The sequence below is a fragment of the Mesoplodon bidens genome (genome assembly GCF_964165515.1).
Source record: "Mesoplodon bidens genome assembly, chromosome: 7".
NCBI classification, from domain to species: Eukaryota; Metazoa; Chordata; class Mammalia; order Artiodactyla; family Ziphiidae; genus Mesoplodon; species Mesoplodon bidens.
Genome location: NC_138164.1, coordinates 68,027,232 through 68,046,777, shown reverse-complemented (window position 1 = coordinate 68,046,777; position 19,546 = coordinate 68,027,232). Strand labels below are relative to the sequence as shown.

The 19,546-nt window shown below is 39.3% G+C and overlaps 1 pseudogene across 1 annotated transcript in view; it reads right to left on the bottom strand.

The window, feature by feature from the left end:
* Positions 1 to 10,562: 10,562 nt before the first annotated feature.
* LOC308620799 (protein phosphatase 1D-like) overlaps positions 10,563 to 19,546 on the bottom strand; it is a 34,648-nt pseudogene continuing 25,664 nt past the window's right edge. Inside the window, exon 2 of the transcript in view lies at positions 10,563 to 12,854. The product of the transcript in view is annotated as a protein phosphatase 1D-like (transcript). The remainder of the gene's footprint in view (positions 12,855 to 19,546) is intronic.

Here is a 19,546-nt window from a genome sequence, read left to right as displayed (position 1 = left end):
AAATGAATAAACTACTAGTAATGAGCCAATAAAATCTTTTAAAAACGTAGGAAACTTAAAAACTTTGAAAGTAAGTGTGAAGGAATTATAGTACTTAAAGGCATATGAGGGGCAAACTACAAATATTTACTATGACTACTAGGAAACATTGTCCTAAATGTTTTACAGAGTTAAGATTAATGAATCCAGAAGTTTGACCTTCTACTTAACACTATTATATGTTCAATTTGGCATACAAAAATTATTATTATTATTATTATTATTTTTTGTGGTATGCAGGCCTCTCACTGTTGTGGCCTCTCCCGTTGCAGAGCACAGGCTCTGGATGCGCAGGCTCCGGATGTGCAGGGACGCGCAGGCTCAGCGGCCATGGCTCAAGGGCCCAGCCGCTCCACGGCATGTGGGATCTTCCCGAACCGGGGCACGAACCCGTGTCCCCTGCATCAGCAGGCAGACTCTAAACCACTGCGTCACCATGGAAGCCCACAAAAATTATTTTTTAAAAACTATTTAAAAATTATGCTATGCCAAACTTCAGAGAAGCCATGTTTGATGGGATAGTACAATTGAAAGAAGTTAGCAAGAGAAAGGTGGAATGTGACAGATATGCTGCTTTTTCCCTGTTCAGTATCTTTCTCCATTACCAGGGCAACACAGCCTCTGTTTCCCTGTGGTTTGGATAGAGCAGAGTCACCCATCCTTTGCCATGGGGGTGGCACTGTGACCTCTGCTTTGAAAATTAGAGAACATATTTCCCAAGCACTTCCTTTAGATTGTTCCTGGTATAGTATTTGTCCCATGCAGAGCTGCTCAGGCCTCAGACTCTCCTGGAGAGCAGGAGAGAAATGGCATCTTTGCTATTGCTGGCTGTGAAGATATAAACCTGGAGTTGTGCATGGTCACATTTGCCTGAGCCTAACTGAGAGTGAAGACAACCCAGAGCAAAGCAGAGCCAATAGAAAGTTCAAGAGTCCAGGTGACATCAATTGAACTCTGACCCAGTTGTGTCTTTTACAGTTTACATTTGTTGTTAGTTTGTATTGGGTTTTTGCCTAACTGAAAGCAATAAATATGAGATGATTGCGATTAATGGAAAGATAGCACTAATTTAAAAAAAATATATAAATGATACAGGTCCCCTTTGTCTGTAAAAGTTACAACTTAATTGTGTGAAAAGAGGACTATAGATGGCAACCAGCTGTTGAGTGGAGGAAACTCATGTCAATTCCTCCCCAAGGGCCCAGAAGCTCAGGCTGGTCATGTTTCAGGGGTGAGGGTCTTATGCCCTCACAGTCATTCTTAACTGTTCTGGGAGACATACAGCCAGTATGTCTATGAAATAACCTGCTGATCTGGAATAGCTAGGGGCAAAATATAAACTGAAGATCTTAAGGTACAAGGTCATTATGGCCTAGGAGTAACCATAGCTAACGTTTCTAAGTGCTTATTTGTGCCAGACATTATTCTAAGTTATTTATATGTGTAACTTATTTAATCCTTATGAAAATCCTACAAGATAGGGGACATTGTTATTCTCCATTATACAGATGAGGAAACTGAGGCATGGAAATGTAAATGACTTGCCCAGAGTCACATGGATTGAACATAGGCAATTCAGCTCTAGAATCTGAGCTCTTACTCAGCAGGTATTACTATCTCTGTCACTCTCACCAGCTGTGGAGATAATATGAGCTATTCCCAAAACCTTTCTGAGCAATTATTATGGGGGCCAGTATCTGATTATCTCAGGAAGAACTAAACTTCATGCCTGCCTGGAGTCATCTAAACCTAGACTGTAAAATAATAACTTAAAATGAGAAGCACGTTACACAATATAACTTGAATTAGTTCCTTATGATATATATGTGCATTTAATTCAGTTAATTTTCATCAGACAATGAAGTTGTTATTGTTCTGGTAATTCACTTTACAGATGAAGTCCTTTAAATCTTCTGAAAATGGTTTGTTTTGAATCATATTTTACCTTCAGCCCATTTGTGACACTAATAAGATTATTATTGTTATAACAGGCATTTACTTGCATGTCTTTTTCCTCATTAATTGAATTAGAAACAATGTAAAATGCATTATATCTGGGCAAGAAGATTGAGAATGAGAGTGATTGGATCATTTGAAATATATAAGCGGGCTTCCCTGGTGATGCAGTGGTTGAAAGTCCGCCTGCCGGTGCAGGGGACACAGGTTCGTGTCCGCCTGTGCTCCGCAACGGGAGAGGCCACAACAGTGAGAGGCCCGCGTACAGCAAAAAAAAAATAAAAAAAATAAATAAATAAATAAATAAATAAATATATAAGGTCTGACAGATCTCTTAACAGTGATTTCATTTCCAATATTGAAAGAACAGGGGAAAATGGCTTTGTAAATAAGACTTGTAATTTCCATCTGTATTTATGCAATTGCTTCTCTCAAAGGAATAAAGATTGTTCCTGTGTGCTTGACTCCTTTTGCTGTCTAGGAATTTCCACATCACATGCTTTACATCATTTGAAAGGTGTTAGTTTAGAGCCAAAAGCAGTTGTATGAAAACAGTAAAAACTTTGGGGAGGGAAAACAAAAACAAAGAGTCTTAGGGGAAAATAAATTCCAATCTTTGTAACTATTTTATTTAAATATGATATTTCCAGTTTTGTTTTAACTTTTTTTATATTTGTAAATTACATTTATAAGCTACTCTTTTTAAGGAAAGAATAGAATTTAAGAACTAGAATTACTTTTTCTATATTTGTAGAAACACCCTCACAAATACCATTTTCTTGCATTTCCCTAATAGCCTTAGAAATTATATATTAGTTCCCATTTTACAGAAAAATGTGAGATTTGGAAAAGGTTTAGTCATTTATAGAATCATATTCATTAAAGGATAGAATCTGAATTCCTTCATCTGGCCCAAAGGAACTTCTAGGACAATTGTTATCTCTGTGTTCTCATATCTCATGTGTCTTCAGATGCATTGAAAAGTTAAATTTCTCTAAGGTCAGTGGTGTAAAAGAGAGTACATTTTTATTCTATGTAATTATTTTATGTTAATGAATGTGATAAAAGTATGTCTCACTGTTTTCTCTACATAAATCCACTGTAATTCAGTATTTGTGCAAATTGATTTAGGGTTTGAGTTTTATGTCAGATATTATTCTTCTTTCTCATAGTTACTCATCAATCAGTACTTTGAGTGTAAAATATATTGATTTCATGGCACTCCAGTCTCCCTGGCTAGTGTTAGTTTGTTTGTTTTATCTATAAATGGATGTAAAGGGACTCAATTACATTTTTATTAATCATGTTATAAAGGAAAATATAATTCTGGTACACAAATTAAAAACAACTTCAGTGTAACTACATGTGTTGCTCCCAGCTCTAGCAAGTAAAGAGAATCTGGAGAAAGCAGCCTCAGTTGGACACTATTTAGGGCTGCCTCACAATGGGTAATTGCAAAGCATTGGCCACATCCTTGGTAAACTAAAGGGAGGGCTTTAATTATTTGGCAGTAGGGTCTGGAGATTCCATTGCAAAAGAATATGGGTGAAACTGTCTCTTTCTTCCTAAGGCACAAAGATTAGAGAATAGGGTAAGAATAGAGAAGAGACCATCATCAAAAAATCTACAAACAATAAATTCTGGAGAGGGTGTGGAGAAAAGGGAACCCTCCTACACTGTTGGTGGGAATGTAAATTGGTACAGCCACTATGGAGAAGAGTATGGAGATTCCTTAGAAAACCAAAAACAGAGCTACCATATGACCCAGCAATCCCACTCCTGGGCATATATCTGGAGGAAACCATAACTTGAAAGGATACATGCACCCCAATGTTCACTGCAGCACTGTTCACTATAGCCAGCACATGGAAGCAACCTAAATGTCCATCAGAGAAATGGATAAAGAAGATGTGGTACATATATACAATGGAATATTACTCAGCCATAATAAAAGAACTAAATAATGCCATTTGCAGTAACATGGATGGACCTAGAGATTGTCATATGGAGTGAAATAAGTCAGACAGTGAAAGACAAATATTATATGATATTGCTTATACGTGTAATCTAAAAAAATGGTACAAATGAACCTATTTACAAAACAGAAATTGAGTCACAGATAGAAAACAAACTTATGGTTACCAAGGGGAAAGGAGGGGGGATAAATTGGGAGATTGGGATTGACATATACACACTACTACATATAAAATAGATAACTAATAAGAACCTACTGTATAGCACAGGGAACTCTATTAAATACTCTGTAATGCCCTATATGGGAATAGAATCTAAAAAAGAGTGGATATATGTATATGTATAACTGAATCACTTAGCTGTACATGTATAACTAACAAAACATTGTAAATCAACTATACTCTAATTAAAAATTAATTAAAAAAATAATAGAGAGGAGAGAATAAACTGAGAGATAGATAGAAACAGAGAGACAGAGAGGGAGAAAGACTGACTAAATCCCAGGACTTCAGATACTGGATATTGGAGTCAGAGCTGAAGAAATAGTTTCTTTTCTTTTTTGAGTTTTATATGTTTGTCTTTAAAAATAGGAATATAATTATCTAATAATCAAAATTAAATTTTTACTGTGGAGAATGCGATCCTCTGTCTTCCCTCAATCCAGTCACATCTATTTCACCTTGGGATAGGTGACATCAAGATTCTTTGAGGAAATTAGTCAAAAGGTCTGTGTTTCCAACTTGATCCAATGGGTGGGGAAACAAGACAGCCCATAGAGAATGGACAGACCATCCCTGCAGTGAGCAGTTTACACGGGGAAAAAAGTGCTGAGCCAGGGCTAAAGATGAAAATGAAAGTTTCCAGATAATTGAAGGGATTCAAAATTCTTCAGCACTGGATTTTCTTAATGTGGAGTCAACCAGAAGCTGCTCTAAGTGTAACTGAGCAGGACCCTTGGGGCCTTCCTAGGAGAGAACCCCCTCCCTCCGTGTCCTCCTCCTGCCTCTTGTCTGAAGAGAAACTTTAGCTGCCTAGGGCTTCCCCGAGTTCCAAAGAGTAAATTTAATCAGAGAAGTGAGAAAATGCAGAAAGAAAGGAAAACAGTCAAGCAAGACAAAATAATAATAGTTTAGCCATTAAACAAAGTCAAGGACCTTTAGTTCCTCCTCAAGGGCTATAGATAATATTCTGAGCCATGCCCTTTGAGCTGCTTTGCAGATACAGAAACCCCCACCAGGTGGAAGAAGTTAACTGGATGCTGCCCACAAGCATGTAGACCCCACACCAGTTGGAACCAGGTCGATGCTGCCGACTACTGATTACCTCACCACCAACCAATCAGAATGTCCACGAGCTGATCACGCACCCCACAACCCCCATCCTTACCCTGTGTTTGAAAACCTTTCCCTGAAAGTCTTCGGAGAATTCAGGCCTTTTAAACACTAGCTGTCTGGGCTCTTTGCTTGGTGCCCTGCAATAAACACTGAACTTTCCTTCACCAAACCTGGTGTCAGTAGACTGACTTCACTGCACAGGGGCAAGCAGACCCAACTTCAGTTCGGTTACGTAAGTAAAATACATACATCTGTAAAAATCACTCCTTTTCTGAGTTTACTTTTTTTTTTTGCGGTACGCGGGCCTCTCCCATTGTGGAGCACAGGCTCCGGACGCGCAGGCTCAGCGGCCATGGCTCACGGGCCCAGCCGCTCCGCGGCATGTGGGATCTTCCCGGACAGGGGCACAAACCAGTGTCCCCGCATGGTAGGCGGACTCTCAACCACTGCGCCACCAGGGAAGCCCTTCTGAGTTTACTTTTGTCCCTCCTGAATCAGAATCTGGTGATCTAACCCTTCATGGGCAGAATCTTCAGCTCACTAATTGACTCGTCCTTTTGCCACACCAGCCTGAAAACGCCCAAGCAGGAAACAAACTGCTCTCTCTGTTTCTCTCTCGACACTATAAACTGACGAGCTGCAGCGCCTTCAACACCTTCCTTACCTTTATCTGTTTCTTCAGACCTTTTTTATTCTCTGTGGCTTCCTGAAAGATGAGGGAGTTTGTCATCCAATGGAAGGGATAATAGAAGAGGAAAGGGAGGGAACCATATAAAGAAACGAGGTGAATCTCTAAGATAAAAGAAGCACAGAATAATATCCAAAATGCTGAAGATAAACTTAACTTAGAATTCTATAACCTGCCAAATAGGGGTGAAAGAAAATGAAAACGTTTTCCTATTTACCAAAGCTAGCTGACTTTAGCACTCCAACTCCCTCACTAAAGAGAGTAACTAGTTGAGCACCTGGGCGCAGGGAGGAAGCCTGAGCTCCTGCACTCTCGCGAGATCCAAGGGGGTCCCGTGACAACGCTGGTGCGCGGTGCGGCCTCCAGTGGCGCGCTGCCAGCTGATTTTCGCGCCGGGACCCACACCCCTCACGTCGGCCGGGACCCCGCAGCCCTCACGCCGGCCGGGACCCGCAGCCCTCACGCTGGCCCTGGCCCAACCGCCGCAGAACCAGAATTAAAAAGAAAAAAAAGAGTAAGTAATACACATTGATAAGAAAAATAAATGCAGAAATAAGTTGTGGGGGAAAACGATAAGCACAAAAGTTGATAATATGCTAGTAAAGTCAACTGCTGGATACCTAAAAGTAGGGATTTTTAACAGGAACGATGAGAAGAGACTTTCTATCACATTTACGAGACAGAAGAGGGTCTGTTAAATGTGTAATTAAACATGTAAACAGCTCACATATTTGGTAGTGTGATAGAGACAATGCGTTTCTTAATTTTGTTAGAAAAGTTTAGAGGCCAATTTATATCTTCAAAACTTAAGGAAAACCACTGAAAACTAACTAAAATCTATACCTTCCAATCAGTAGAGGAAAGAAAATACAATTATCTTGATAAAACTAAAAAATAAATAAATAAAAATGGTGATGGAAACAGGGGCTGGGGGTGATTTGTTGAACTGCAGAAGGAATTTTGGGAGAACCAAATCTGTTCAGGTCTTTGGGAACCCTTGTCCCTAAGCCCCAAGCCTAGTGGCTGGATGAGGAGGAAGGTTAACCTGAATGGGAGCCAGGTTAAAATCCAGGGATGCTCTGGGTCTCTTTGCCCTCTGAGGGAAGAGAGAGCCTGGATGCAAGAGTCCAATTGGCCCAACTGGTGCCAGCACCCTGTAGGGCTGAGTCTCCTGCCATATGATGATAAGTCCTCAAGAGACAGACATATTCCTGCTTTCCAAGTTATCCTAGAGGCTGAGTCTTCAGACCTGGAGGCCCCCTTAGGAAAGGCTGGAGTTGGGTTAGGTTAACAGGCAGGCTAGCCATCAGCCCAGAGATGCCCCTGAGGCTCAACCAGAGTCTGTGAAAGAGTCAGTTTGCCCCTAAGTCTCCAGGATTATTTTAAATTATGGTAAAAAGTGCAGAGATTCCCAGGATGGGCTCCTTTAAAAGGCTGACACCATATGGAAAATGACTTCAGAGACACCCATCCGGGCTCTCAGGACCAACCCTGGGGAAGATGGACAGTTCAGTTGCATAGAAGGATGAGGTGAAAAGCCAGTTTTCTGGAAGTCCGGGTAGCTTTGAAAGAAAGAGGCAAGTGCCCTCTGGGGAGGGCAGTGGCTTCCAGAACAGAGCCTCCGGGTGTGGGAGCTGTCAGCCTCCAGACTGTGCTAGCTGAGGTGGCAGAGGAGAGGTGCATTTGCTACTGCAGGTATCCTGTGGATTTCCATGCAAGGGATTGGCTCAGTTTTCCTTGGCCAGAATATCTTAAAGACAGGACCTGTTCTTTTTCAAAGAAGTCATACTAAAATATAATACAAGAACTGCTTCTGCTATCCCTACCTTCTCTCATTCTTTGTTGAATATGCAACTCCTGCTATGAGTAAGTTTTTTTCAAAAACAAAATGCTGGGCAGTAAATTTCCCTGGACAAGTAGAGAGAAAAAGAAAGAAGTTAGTAAAATAACAAATCCTGATAAATAAAACGAATTAAATACAGAAATACTAAGTAAAATTACTTAATATAAAATGAAGAAATAAAGTTAACAAATCCAGTATTTCTTATTTCTAGAAAATGGTGGACGGGTCTAAGAAAAAAAAGTCAATAATATCAAAATAAAAGAAAACTATAAGTATATTTAAAAGAGAATTTAAAATCATAAGACAAAACATTTTAAACTCAGTTGAATTTCTTAATTTCCATAAAAATATAAAGAACATCATAACTGCTGTATAATGAATGTAAAAGCTGACCCAAGGATCTTTTAATGAATTGAATAAGTAATGAGTCTGCTGCTCCCAAAAGAAAATCTCTGTGATGTTTAAAGATTTATTTTAGAAAATAGAAAACAGAACTGCTACCCTGCTAATTTTATGAAGCTAGTAAAACTTGATAGCAAGGCAGACAAAAAAAAAAAAGCCACCAAAAATAACATTTACAATTGTAAGAAAACATGAAGATATCCAGGAATAAATGTATCAAATATTTTCAAGGGCTTTGTAGACATAATTACAAAATACTATAAATCATATCAGTGGATTATGAGTCAATATCATAAAGATACCAATTGTCCCCAGATTAATCTACAAATTCAGTACAATTCTGGATACAATTCACCATAGAATTTCCCATAGAACTTGATAAGTTGATCCTGAAATTAATATTGGTGAGTATAGGGGCAGGAATAGCAAAGATAATTTTGAGAGACATTTTAAGAAGTGAGAGATGCACTAACATGATATTAATGTGGTATAAGTCTAAAGTAATTTAAAAAGTATAGAATTGCTTAGAGGATTAACATGGATGAACAGAATACAATTGAGGTTTGATGAAAATTTAAGTAAAAAGGAAAACTTATACCCTGCTTATGAGAATGCACATATTTACACTTTGTTGAACAATGTAGAAATATAGGAAAGTTGAGGAAGTGTATATTGAATGAACCAGAGATTACAGTTCTGGGTGCAGGTCCTAAAGACATTCCGGAACTTGTTCACAGGGAGACACAAAAAGACCACTCAGCATTTTTAATCACAGCAGCAGATCAGATTGTTCTAAAATGTCCATTAGTAGTAGAGTGAATAACTTGTGTTTTATTCATAAATATTACATAGCACTTAGAATAGTGTTTAGTCATTAACATACATTTTGAAAGCATAGGGTAGGATAAAATAATTAAATTGTAATAAAATTCATACACAGTATTAACATTTATGTTTAATAAGATAAAAATAACATTATATGTTGTTTATGGAACTCTACATTCAAAGTTGAAATATAAAAACATGGAAGAGAAGATTAAACACCAGCTTCAAGAATACTTTTCCTTTGAGGATGGAGAAGGAGATATTAGGTCAGGGAAAGATAGTAAGGAAGCTCCATCTGTAATAATTTACTTCTCTTTTAAAAAACATTTAAAGATGATGTGGAAAATATTTACATTTTTTAGTCTGGGGGAGTGGGAACACATTTTTATTCTCCAAGAGTTTAAAATATTTTATAATAAAAAAGCAAATATATGTTAACAAATTACTCTTCATTCATTCATGCATTTATTCAATCATGTATCCACTCATGTATTCATTTTACAACTCTACACTTAGTGCCAGGCCTGGTGCCAGGCACAAATGATGAGTAAGAGACAGAGTCTCCCCTCTAGGCAGTCTCCTCTAGGTGGTTCACAGCACTATAATTCTGCAAGTTCACACTGGAGTCCAGAGGAAATATTTGAAGTATGCAATTTACTAGAGGTAATTTAGATAAGAAAGATGATTCTGGAAATGAGATTTGTAGAGATTTGACAATGAAAGTGAGGGAAGAGCATTTATAGACACAACTTGTTTAGATCTCTAATCATCTAAAAGGAAGGAACTTTATGATGCACAACTTTATTCTAGGACTCTGGGCCCCCTGTACAGATATACTATCTCATCTATTATTGTATTGCATGTACCTGGCAGAGTCCTTGGCTTGTGGGAAGCTTTCAAGAAATATTCAATTAGCTGAGTTCAAGCACTTTGTGCTCACTCTTTTTTTTTTTTAACAGTTCACTGATTTTATTAGATGAACAAACATGTCCATATAATCAATGAACACCATAGGATATATAAAATAATTTAAGAAATGTTGGGAATTAGCAGTACCATCCGTTATTGACATAGCAAGAAAAACTTCACATGTTTTGCAACACTAGAAGAGGATATAACTACTTTTAAGACCCACTAATGCCACTGAATGTCTGGGATGATGAGAAGGGCATCTTTTTAGGCAAACCTACCTCCTTCTACTTCAAAGATTTGGTGAGCAAATCTGATGATTAATGTTTAGAAAAAATGCTACTGAAAGAAATAAGAGATACTGCATAGTATTTTAATTAGGACAAGGAGACTAAAACCCAGCTGCTTTTGCATGGCTCAACACTTCTGCTTCTATGAAAAATTTAGTTCTGAATTATGAAATCAGAAATAAAGAATAATTTTTAAAAGACACTAGTTGTCTCTAAGAAACATTAAGTGGAACACAGGTCACTATGAAAATACATCACTTTTCCAGTTTGCTTCATAATTTACTTTAAAAAGTTGTGTAGCTTTCATCACAAGTGACATACAAATTTCTTAATAAGCATTTTTAAAAGTTTAAATGTATTTCTAAAATCGAATAGATTCTTTTGATTTTTTTTTAAACCTTTAGCCCTGTTGTTACATTTACTGTGTATCAGAGTAAGAGACTGAGTTTGTGTGAAGGATACAAATTTACACACATTTTATAGCAACTTATACCCTAACATCTACAAAATTCACATTTATAATACAAGCAAGTACAAGGCCAGGATAAAACTGTTGAATTCCAAAAAGTCAAACTGTATACTATTTTTATTTTGTCCCCTTAAAGAAAGTTCAGCTTCGGCACCAAATTCATAAAGCCCTCTTAGAAGTTTGGAAAAAAAAAAATTCCAGATATATTTCAGCAAACACAAACAGTTTTTCTGTGCTGGTGAAGTAAAGGATTTCCAATTTTCTTCTGGCCCCTAAGTCTGCGTCGCATGGTAAGTTTAACAGAGTTCTTTCTCTGTGAGTTTGTGGGGAGGCTTGCAGGCTGAGCACCGCTGCTTCAACTTAAACCATTTCGTCTATGCTTCTTCACAAGAGGGCCAGAGTTGGATTCTTCTAATGTCCTTTTGAAGTTTGTTGGAGGGGTTCTTTCAACTTCTTGAGCTTTCATTTGACCTGGGATTGACATCTGTAAATTTTTTTGGTCCATGATGGTGTTTGTTGAATTGGTAGGCACAAGGCCAACTGACAGGCTATTATTCAAAGAATCATGTATCCTTAAAGTCAGGGCTTTAGTGCAATTTTCTTCAAGTGGCTCTGGATCTTTTGAGGATATGACTGCAGCCTGGACATTCCCTCGAGCTATCTCAGCTGGGACTACTAAATAATTCTCTGAGAAGGCATTACTACGAACAAGGGCAGGTATGTGGTCCTTAGAGTTCAGCCTTGGCCATGGGTCCTCCTCCAGTGACTTGACTGGTGGTGTAGAACATGGAGAAGGAGTCATCACGCAGGTTTCTTGACTATTATAGGAAGGGCTATCATTCAGGTTCAGATAGAGCTCGTCTTCATTCGTGAAATCTCCCTGAGTGCCCACTCCTGGAGAGATGCAGATTACTATGGCACTAGTATTATCCGCTCGAAGCATACGCTGCCTCCAGCGGCCTAGAGCTCGATTCACAAGCATTTTGGCACAAGACTGTCCATGCTCACCCATTAAGTATTTTTTCTCCTCTTGGTCCTGGCACATTGAGATGGCATCTTGAGGTGGAATCATATTCCAAAGACCATCACTCCCCAAGATAATATACTTGTGCTTCTGGGGATCAAGAGTGTGGACACTTGTGTCTGGTTCAGGTGACACCACAAACTCACCACTGAAGAAATCATAGCTCCACAAATCACCAAGTGCTCTTGCTACTGCCAGAAATGGAATCTGGTCAATGACTGTGCTCCTTCTCACAGGTCCATTGTGAGTGAGCCGAGGTCGTTTCCAAACTACACGATTCACCCCAGACTTGTTCATCACGCTCCCACCAAGTCCTTCAATTCGTTCTCTTTCCTTGGGAAGTTCTGGCTTATGGTCCTGTGTCACCTCCACAGCTCTGACAAAATCATCCTTTGGGTCATCCTGAATCCCAAGAACCACCCCTGAGTCACCCACATGAGCCACATACATCTTCAGGCCCCGTATGATGACCACACTGGCAGTTGTCCCTGACGTGCTGGGAAAACCTGTCATAGTCTTTGGCCATTCTGCCAGTTTCTTCCACATGGCGAGATGACAAGCGAGGAAGCCTTTGCGGATGGCAGCGCACACCTTCGCCGGCTCGGAAGAGGTGAAGCCCTTCTGCTTCTTGATGAAACCCCACAAGTGCTCCCGGGCAAACTGTGCCGCCTCTCGCCCCCCGTGCCCGTCGCACATGGCGAAAAAGGCCACTGAGGAACGGCGGCGGCAGGAGCAGCTGGGAGCCGGCGAGGCCCCGGCGTCCGGCGGCGCGTCGCAAGCCTCTCGGGCTGCCACCGCCGGGCCTTTCCCCGAGATTTCGTCTCCAGGAAAAGCCAGCGGTGACTGCTGCGGAGGCAACGACTGAGAGAGAGACCGCCGCGGCGAGGGCTCTTCTTCAGCCGTGGGCTCGGGCTCCACCACGATCTGAGTAACGTCCTCCATGTACTTCCTCCCGCCCTGGTCTGAGAAGACGCTCACTCCCAGAGAGTACAGCCCCGCCAGGGCAGGTTGGCCGAGATCCCGCCGATCCCACGCAGCCCGCCGAATGCGGCGGCGGGATACACACTCGGCGCTCCCCGGCCAACTATTGTTTATCTTCGACTACGCCGAGAAGGGGGAGGGAGCGGTCTCGCGCCGGGCGTGGGGGGGGGGGGGCGCCGCCAGAGCTGGGCAGAAGCGCCAGGGGGAAAGGACTTTGTGCTCACTCTTGAAGTATTTCAGTCCTGAGGAACCACAGTTGGAATGTTTGCCCTGTATAGGAGCTTCAAGAGTGATTCTATAATTTCCTTATCCTTGCTTTATGGACGCTGGACAAATGTCAGATCTCTTGTCACTCCATGGGCCATTTCGAAAAGATTATGAATTCTGCTTGTGCCACCTTGCAAAAGTGCAAGGTACATTATCTTTCTTTTCATATCAATCCAGGCAATCAGACTTACTAAAATATAAAGTTCCTAACCTCTTTCATGGCCTACAAGCTTAGTGGCCCTAAAATTGTGATGCATTTAAAAATCAAGAGTGGATGTACCTTAAACCCCAGGCATCTAATGGAATTGTAGTTCCTAGTTCCATTAATCTATTGTAATCAACAATTTCAAAATATCTTACAAAAACATCTAAGTTCCATAAAATCCACCAAAGGAAAAGGCACATTATTTACTAATATAATCTTTATTGAAATGAGACAAACTCAGGATTATGTACATATATATAAATTAGGCAGTATTAGAAATGTTAGGGGGAAAAAAAGGATTACCAAGCTAATAAGCAGAACATTTTAAATCTCAGTATCTTTCCATTCCTTATTTAATGAGTGCCTATTATGTGCTCTCTAGTGTGCTCAAATTTTGGTGTGGAGAGATAATAAGGTAAAGATAGGTCCTGGTAGAGCCTGGGGTATAACAAGAAAGTAACACACATACAGAAAACAGAATAAGGACACAAGGGTGGGAAACACTGACTCTGCCTGAAAGCTAGAATAGAGAACACTTGCTTGAATCTTGAGGCCTGGGGCTAGGACCTCGTGAGCCATGAACAATCCAAATTTATCATGAAGATAATTAAAAACAATGCAGATTTTTAAAAATTAAATCATATAGAGAATAAAGCTTTAGTTGCAATTCTTGCACAAATTGGTTACATTATCTGCAGCAGAGTCAAGCCTTATTGGCTTAGTCATTCAATCATAATCAATAGTATTAAAGTTTTGGATAAAACCTTCTGTCATTGCTGCCTTCTTCTAAAGCTGACTCAGTTTTTTTTTCTAACATGCACTATTTCTTTATTGTTTTCACCACAGTTATTGATTTAAAGAGCATTTATTGCATTTCAAAGAAGATTTAAGAACCTTCCAGAAGCTCTGTGATAAGAAAATACATCATTTGTTTCCATAGAAATGCTCTTGTATATGCTGTTCACTGTATGTGCTTGAGCAAGATTTCAGAACATTTGGTGTTCTGAGGTTGAAATGTGCACCCACAAAGCAGAACAACTGCAAAATACTGCCCTCTGTTGAAAAATGCCCAGTATGCAAATCAATCCTTGGAAGGTAGATCAAAAAATTACACCTACACTAGTAAGAGATGATTTGAAGAGCTGAAAAAAAATGGATAGAATCTGTGAAGAATTGATAACTTTTCCAGATTTGAATCAAAAAGTACAAGATCAAAGGAAAAGATAAATTTGAATAGTTTAAAAGGATAAAACTACATTGAAAGGTATTAAGCTAAAATAGAGTAACAACTTACATGGAAAAATATTTTCTCTGTGTATGACAGATGAGTGGATAATTTCTATAATTTTAAGTAGCTTATATAAAGCATCAAGATGCCAAAAGATAATTAAGGAAATAATACTGAAGGTACTTCACATAGGAGGTCACAGAAATCATAATATAAGATTTATATATTTAATATATAAATGTTAATACTCTAGCAATTTTAGAATTGAAATATGCATCTAAAAATATTTACACTCAGTGCTGGAGAGGTAGTTATAAAACAGTAAACTTTTAGGGCTGAACTTTATTAACTGGTATAAACCTATTGTAACTCAATATAGCAATAAGCTGAAATTGGTATTTGATTAAGGAAATAATTCAAAAGCTCTAGGTAAGAAGATACCATTTATAATTGCAAAACACAAAAATGAAAACAAATATATATCCTAAGAAATATTCTTTAATATTATGTTATATCAAAATTATGGAGTTTCCGAGAATTTCTTGGGGATCCAGTGGTTAGGACTCCACGCTTCCACTGCAGTGGGCATGGGTTTGATCCCTGGTTAGGGGGAATTAATATCCTGCAAACCTTACAGCACGGCCAAAACAAAAGATAAAAAACAAAAAGACAACTATTTAAAAAAAATTTATGAAGTTGCTAAAGATGATGACTACTGTGATAGGATGAATAATTGTCCCAACCAAAGAAACAAAAGAAAGATGTACACCTGTGAATATGTTACTCTACATGACAAAACAGGTTTTGCATATATAAGTAAGGTCACAACCCTTAAGAAGGGAGATAATTTGGCATTATCTAGGTGGGTCCAATCTAATCACATAAGCCTTCAAAATCAGAGAAAACTCTCTAGCTGAAGTGAGAGATGGCAGCAGAAGTAGAATATAGGTGACAGAAATGGAAATCAGAGAGATTCCGAATGTGAGAAGGATTTGACATGGCATTGCTGGTTCTAAGATACATGGGGCTCCAGTCAAGGACAGAGAGAATACTGTAGGAACTAAGGATGCCCTCCCACTAGCAGTCAGTAAGGACATGCATATGACAGTCTTAAAACCACAAGGTGCTGAATTCAGCTAACAATCTGAATGAAGTTGGAAGCAGATCCTTCCACAGTCTCCAGTAAGGAATAAGCCCTGCCATCACCTTGATTTAGACCCTATAAGACCTGGGGCTGAGGAATCAACCCAGCCTTGGACTTCTGACCTACAGAACTGTAAGATGATAAATTTATGTTGTGTGAAGCCCGAAATTTACAGTAATTTGTTACAGCTATAACAGGAAACGAACATAATATGAAGATTATGTAGAAAAATATAAAGTAACCATGCCAGTATGCTTCATGAAAGAGCAGAACACTAACACTCACAAACACTCTCTCTTACATATATGCACACACAAAAAAACCAAAACAATACACAGATCTATACACAGACCATTCTCTAACTAAATAAAATATAGAAAAACAACTATGAAAGGAAAAAAATGTGTTTAAATTCTAGAATTGGGGGTTTTAAAATGATTATTTGAAATTATTAATTTATTGTTGTATTGTTCCTTTATTATAAATTTAAACATTAGTATAAAGTATAGATAATAAAAATATGAAAAGAAAGGTTTTCTTAAACCAGTACCTTTGATGAGGGTGTGTGCTGTCTTCCTAAGACTATACGTCCTCCTGTGGAGAATGTGAGGCAGCTACACACAGATATAGGTGAACTTGTGTGTGTGTCCAGCTTTCTAAATTGTTCAACTCTATATAGCTGCTGCCAGGTGATTCCTGAAACAGATTTAGCCCCACTTTTAGTTTTATGACCAATTCTCCACTCTGTCCACAAAACAGATAACTCTGGAGAACTAGTTTAGCCTGAAGAAGAGTCATTTTCTGATCTTACGCCTCAACTTTAATGATTAGACTCATGATGTGCTCCTTGAGAAGAACCCTTCCCGGAGTCAGTTCAAAAAACAGGGTATGCTTCTTTTTGTGAGTGTGCCTATGTCCTAATATCAGAATCTCCCCTTTCTCCCTGAATAGAATATTAGAAGGGCAAACAAGGGTGCTGACCAGCTATAGATATATGGAGTTTGATCCAGAGAGACTCTGCTATGGCAAGTATATGGACTGAGATACTTCAAGGTAGGGAAAGCCAATGATAACTTAAATCCAGAGTCATTGGAGAGGATTGAGGAATTAACTCAAAGTAATATAAACAGAATAGAGATATTAAATACTGAAGCAGATCTGAAATAAGCTAGGTAGGTCCGGGATGATATCCATAATCACTGGATTTTGGAATTGTGTGTTAATGGGCATGCAGCACTCCATATAGGGTCAAGCTACATGTCAAGTTAAGCATTTGTCCCAGTAAACTGCCAGCACTCCGTCTCTTCTGGTTCTGTGGCCCTGCTTTGTTTTCATTTGAAGTTATGCAATTCTGTTCTCAGTTGTTGACCCCATGGTCAAACATTGATGACTGTTGAGATCTCCTATGTATGGCATTTTCCCCAGTGTCCTGGTCAGCTGCAATTTGAGGGCCAGAAAATTGTATTTGAATCAAAGAAAACAAAAGGCAGTAGGAATGCTTGAGTAGTCTTCACCACTCTGCCGAGCTCTCTTCTGATCTACGACTGCGTTATGCATTTTCAGCTCCCTTTCATTTTTACCATTACAACGTGTGGCTCTCATCTTTCCCTCTCTGAATCTGTCAGAGCTTAAAAGTAAATACCTCGGGCTTCCCTGGTGGCGCAGTGGTTGAGAATCTGCCTGCCAATGTAGGGGACACGGGTTCCAGCCCTGGTCTGGGAAGATCCCACGTGCCGCGGAGCAACTAAGCCCATGCGCCACAGCTACTGAGCCTGCGCGTCTGGAGCCTGTGTTCCAACAAGAGAGGCCGCAATGGGCTTCCCTGGTGGCGCAGTGGTTGAGAGTCTGCCTGCTGATGCAGGGGACACGGGTTTGTGCCCTGGTCCGGGGGGATCCCACATACCGCGGAGCGGCTAGGCCCATGAGCCATGGCTGCTGAGCCTGCGCGTCCGGAGCCTGTGCTCCGCAACGGGAGAGGCCACAACAGTAAGGCCCACGTACTGCAAAAAAATAAAAATAAAAAAATAAAAGAGAGGCTGCGACAGTGAGAGGCCCGCGCACCGCGATGAAGAGTGGACCCCGCTCGCCGCAACTAGAGAACTAGAGAAAACCCTCCCACAGAAACGAAGACCCAACACAGCCAAAAATAAATAAATTAATTAATTAATTAAAAAGAAAAATGTAAATACCTCAGAAATTAGGGCAGGCAAAGATATAAAAAAGTAAAAGAACTTCCTTGGGGGACACAGAGAGAAGCCCTTCTTCCCTACATGTGAGTGGGATTGAAGAGAGCTGTCAGGAGGGAACAGACCAAACAAAGGCTGCCCAGGGCCACTCATGTCCCTTTATACTCAGCTAATGAATCAGAAGTTGGCAACAGACTTTGATGGAATGACTTTGTTAGAGCCAGAAAGTGGCTAGCCTCTGTCTTTGAAAGTTCTAAGGAAAAAGAAACTTCTGGAATTATAAGGTATTTATAGCTACTGCTGTTACCTTAGTTCAAGTCACTGTCTTGTTGTCTGAATGACATAATAGATGATATATCTACTTTCCTTCTGCCCCCTCCAATATAATCTATTAAAAGCTAAATCAGATGATAGCATTTCCCTAAAACTTCTCAATTACATCCAGAAAAAAAATTAAAACCTGACTATGACCTACAAGACACTCATGATGTAGCCCAACCTAACACTCAGACTTCATCTCTTATTATTCACTTTTTACTCACTAAGCTCTAGGAGATTATATCCCCATCACCTTGCATGCTTCATAATTCTTTGTAATATTATACTTTACATAGTAATCATGTCTAGCTAAATTTATTTATTTATTTATTTGCTTATTTACCTACCTGCTGTTTCTTATGAGTTGTGAAAGTTGGTTGGTAACATCTTTGTCCCTCAGTTTCTATAGCTACAAAATAGGGACAATAATAAAAATATCATCTGGGCATGTTTTCCTGCCTTCCCTAGATGTGCCTTTCTCAATTTTAACAGAAGGTACTTCGTGATTGTGTCTGAAAAAATGCTAGACACTTTCTATGTCATGAGGTGGAAGGGGTATGGAAGCAAATGAACAACCATCTTTGTTCTCTGAGACATAGGTCCCTTGATGAGAGCAACATGAACGTGTATGATTATAAAAACAGAATGCAACAAATTCTGGCTGAGGCTCTATTGTTAACGACCTATAACTGAATTTGAGGTAGACTTTTGTCTGTATGGTAAACAAAGGAATTACAATAATTAGGGCCATATATCCTGTGCTAGGTAGGAAACACACATCATCACACTTCACCCTCTCAGCAATCAGGCAAGGTTGGTTTTACATCACCAATAGAGGAGCATAGTCTCAGGAAGCTGAGACTGAAAGTTAGATGATCAAAGTTATAAAGTATAGAGCAAGGCCTGGAATGAGAGCCTATTGATTTCCAAACCCACACTTGTTCTTCCATGTCATACTCCTACCCATGACTCTACTGGGTTTAGAAGCAAACCCACATGAAAGAATTGAAGGGCACATAAGAAATTGTATGGGTCAGGATCTATTTCCAACTCTGCATGTGTAAGTTTTATTTATTTATTTTTATTTATTTTTAAATTGAAGCATAGTTTATTTGCAGTACTGTATTAGTTTCAGGTGTGCAACATAGTGATTCAATATCTTTATAGATTTTACTCCATTCAAAGTTATTACAAAACAATGGCTGTATCTCCTTGTGCTGTAAAATATGTCTCTGTTGGCTTATCTATTTTACACATGGTAGTTTGTATCTCTTTATTCCATATCCCTATCTTGCCCCTCCTCCTTCCCTCTCCCCACTGGTAAGCACTAGTTTGTTCTCTATATCTGTGAGCCTGTTTCTGTTTTGTTATATACATTCATTTTATATTTTAGATTCCACATATAAGTGATAACATACAATATTTGTCTTTCTCTGCTTTATTTCACTAAGCATAATACTCTAC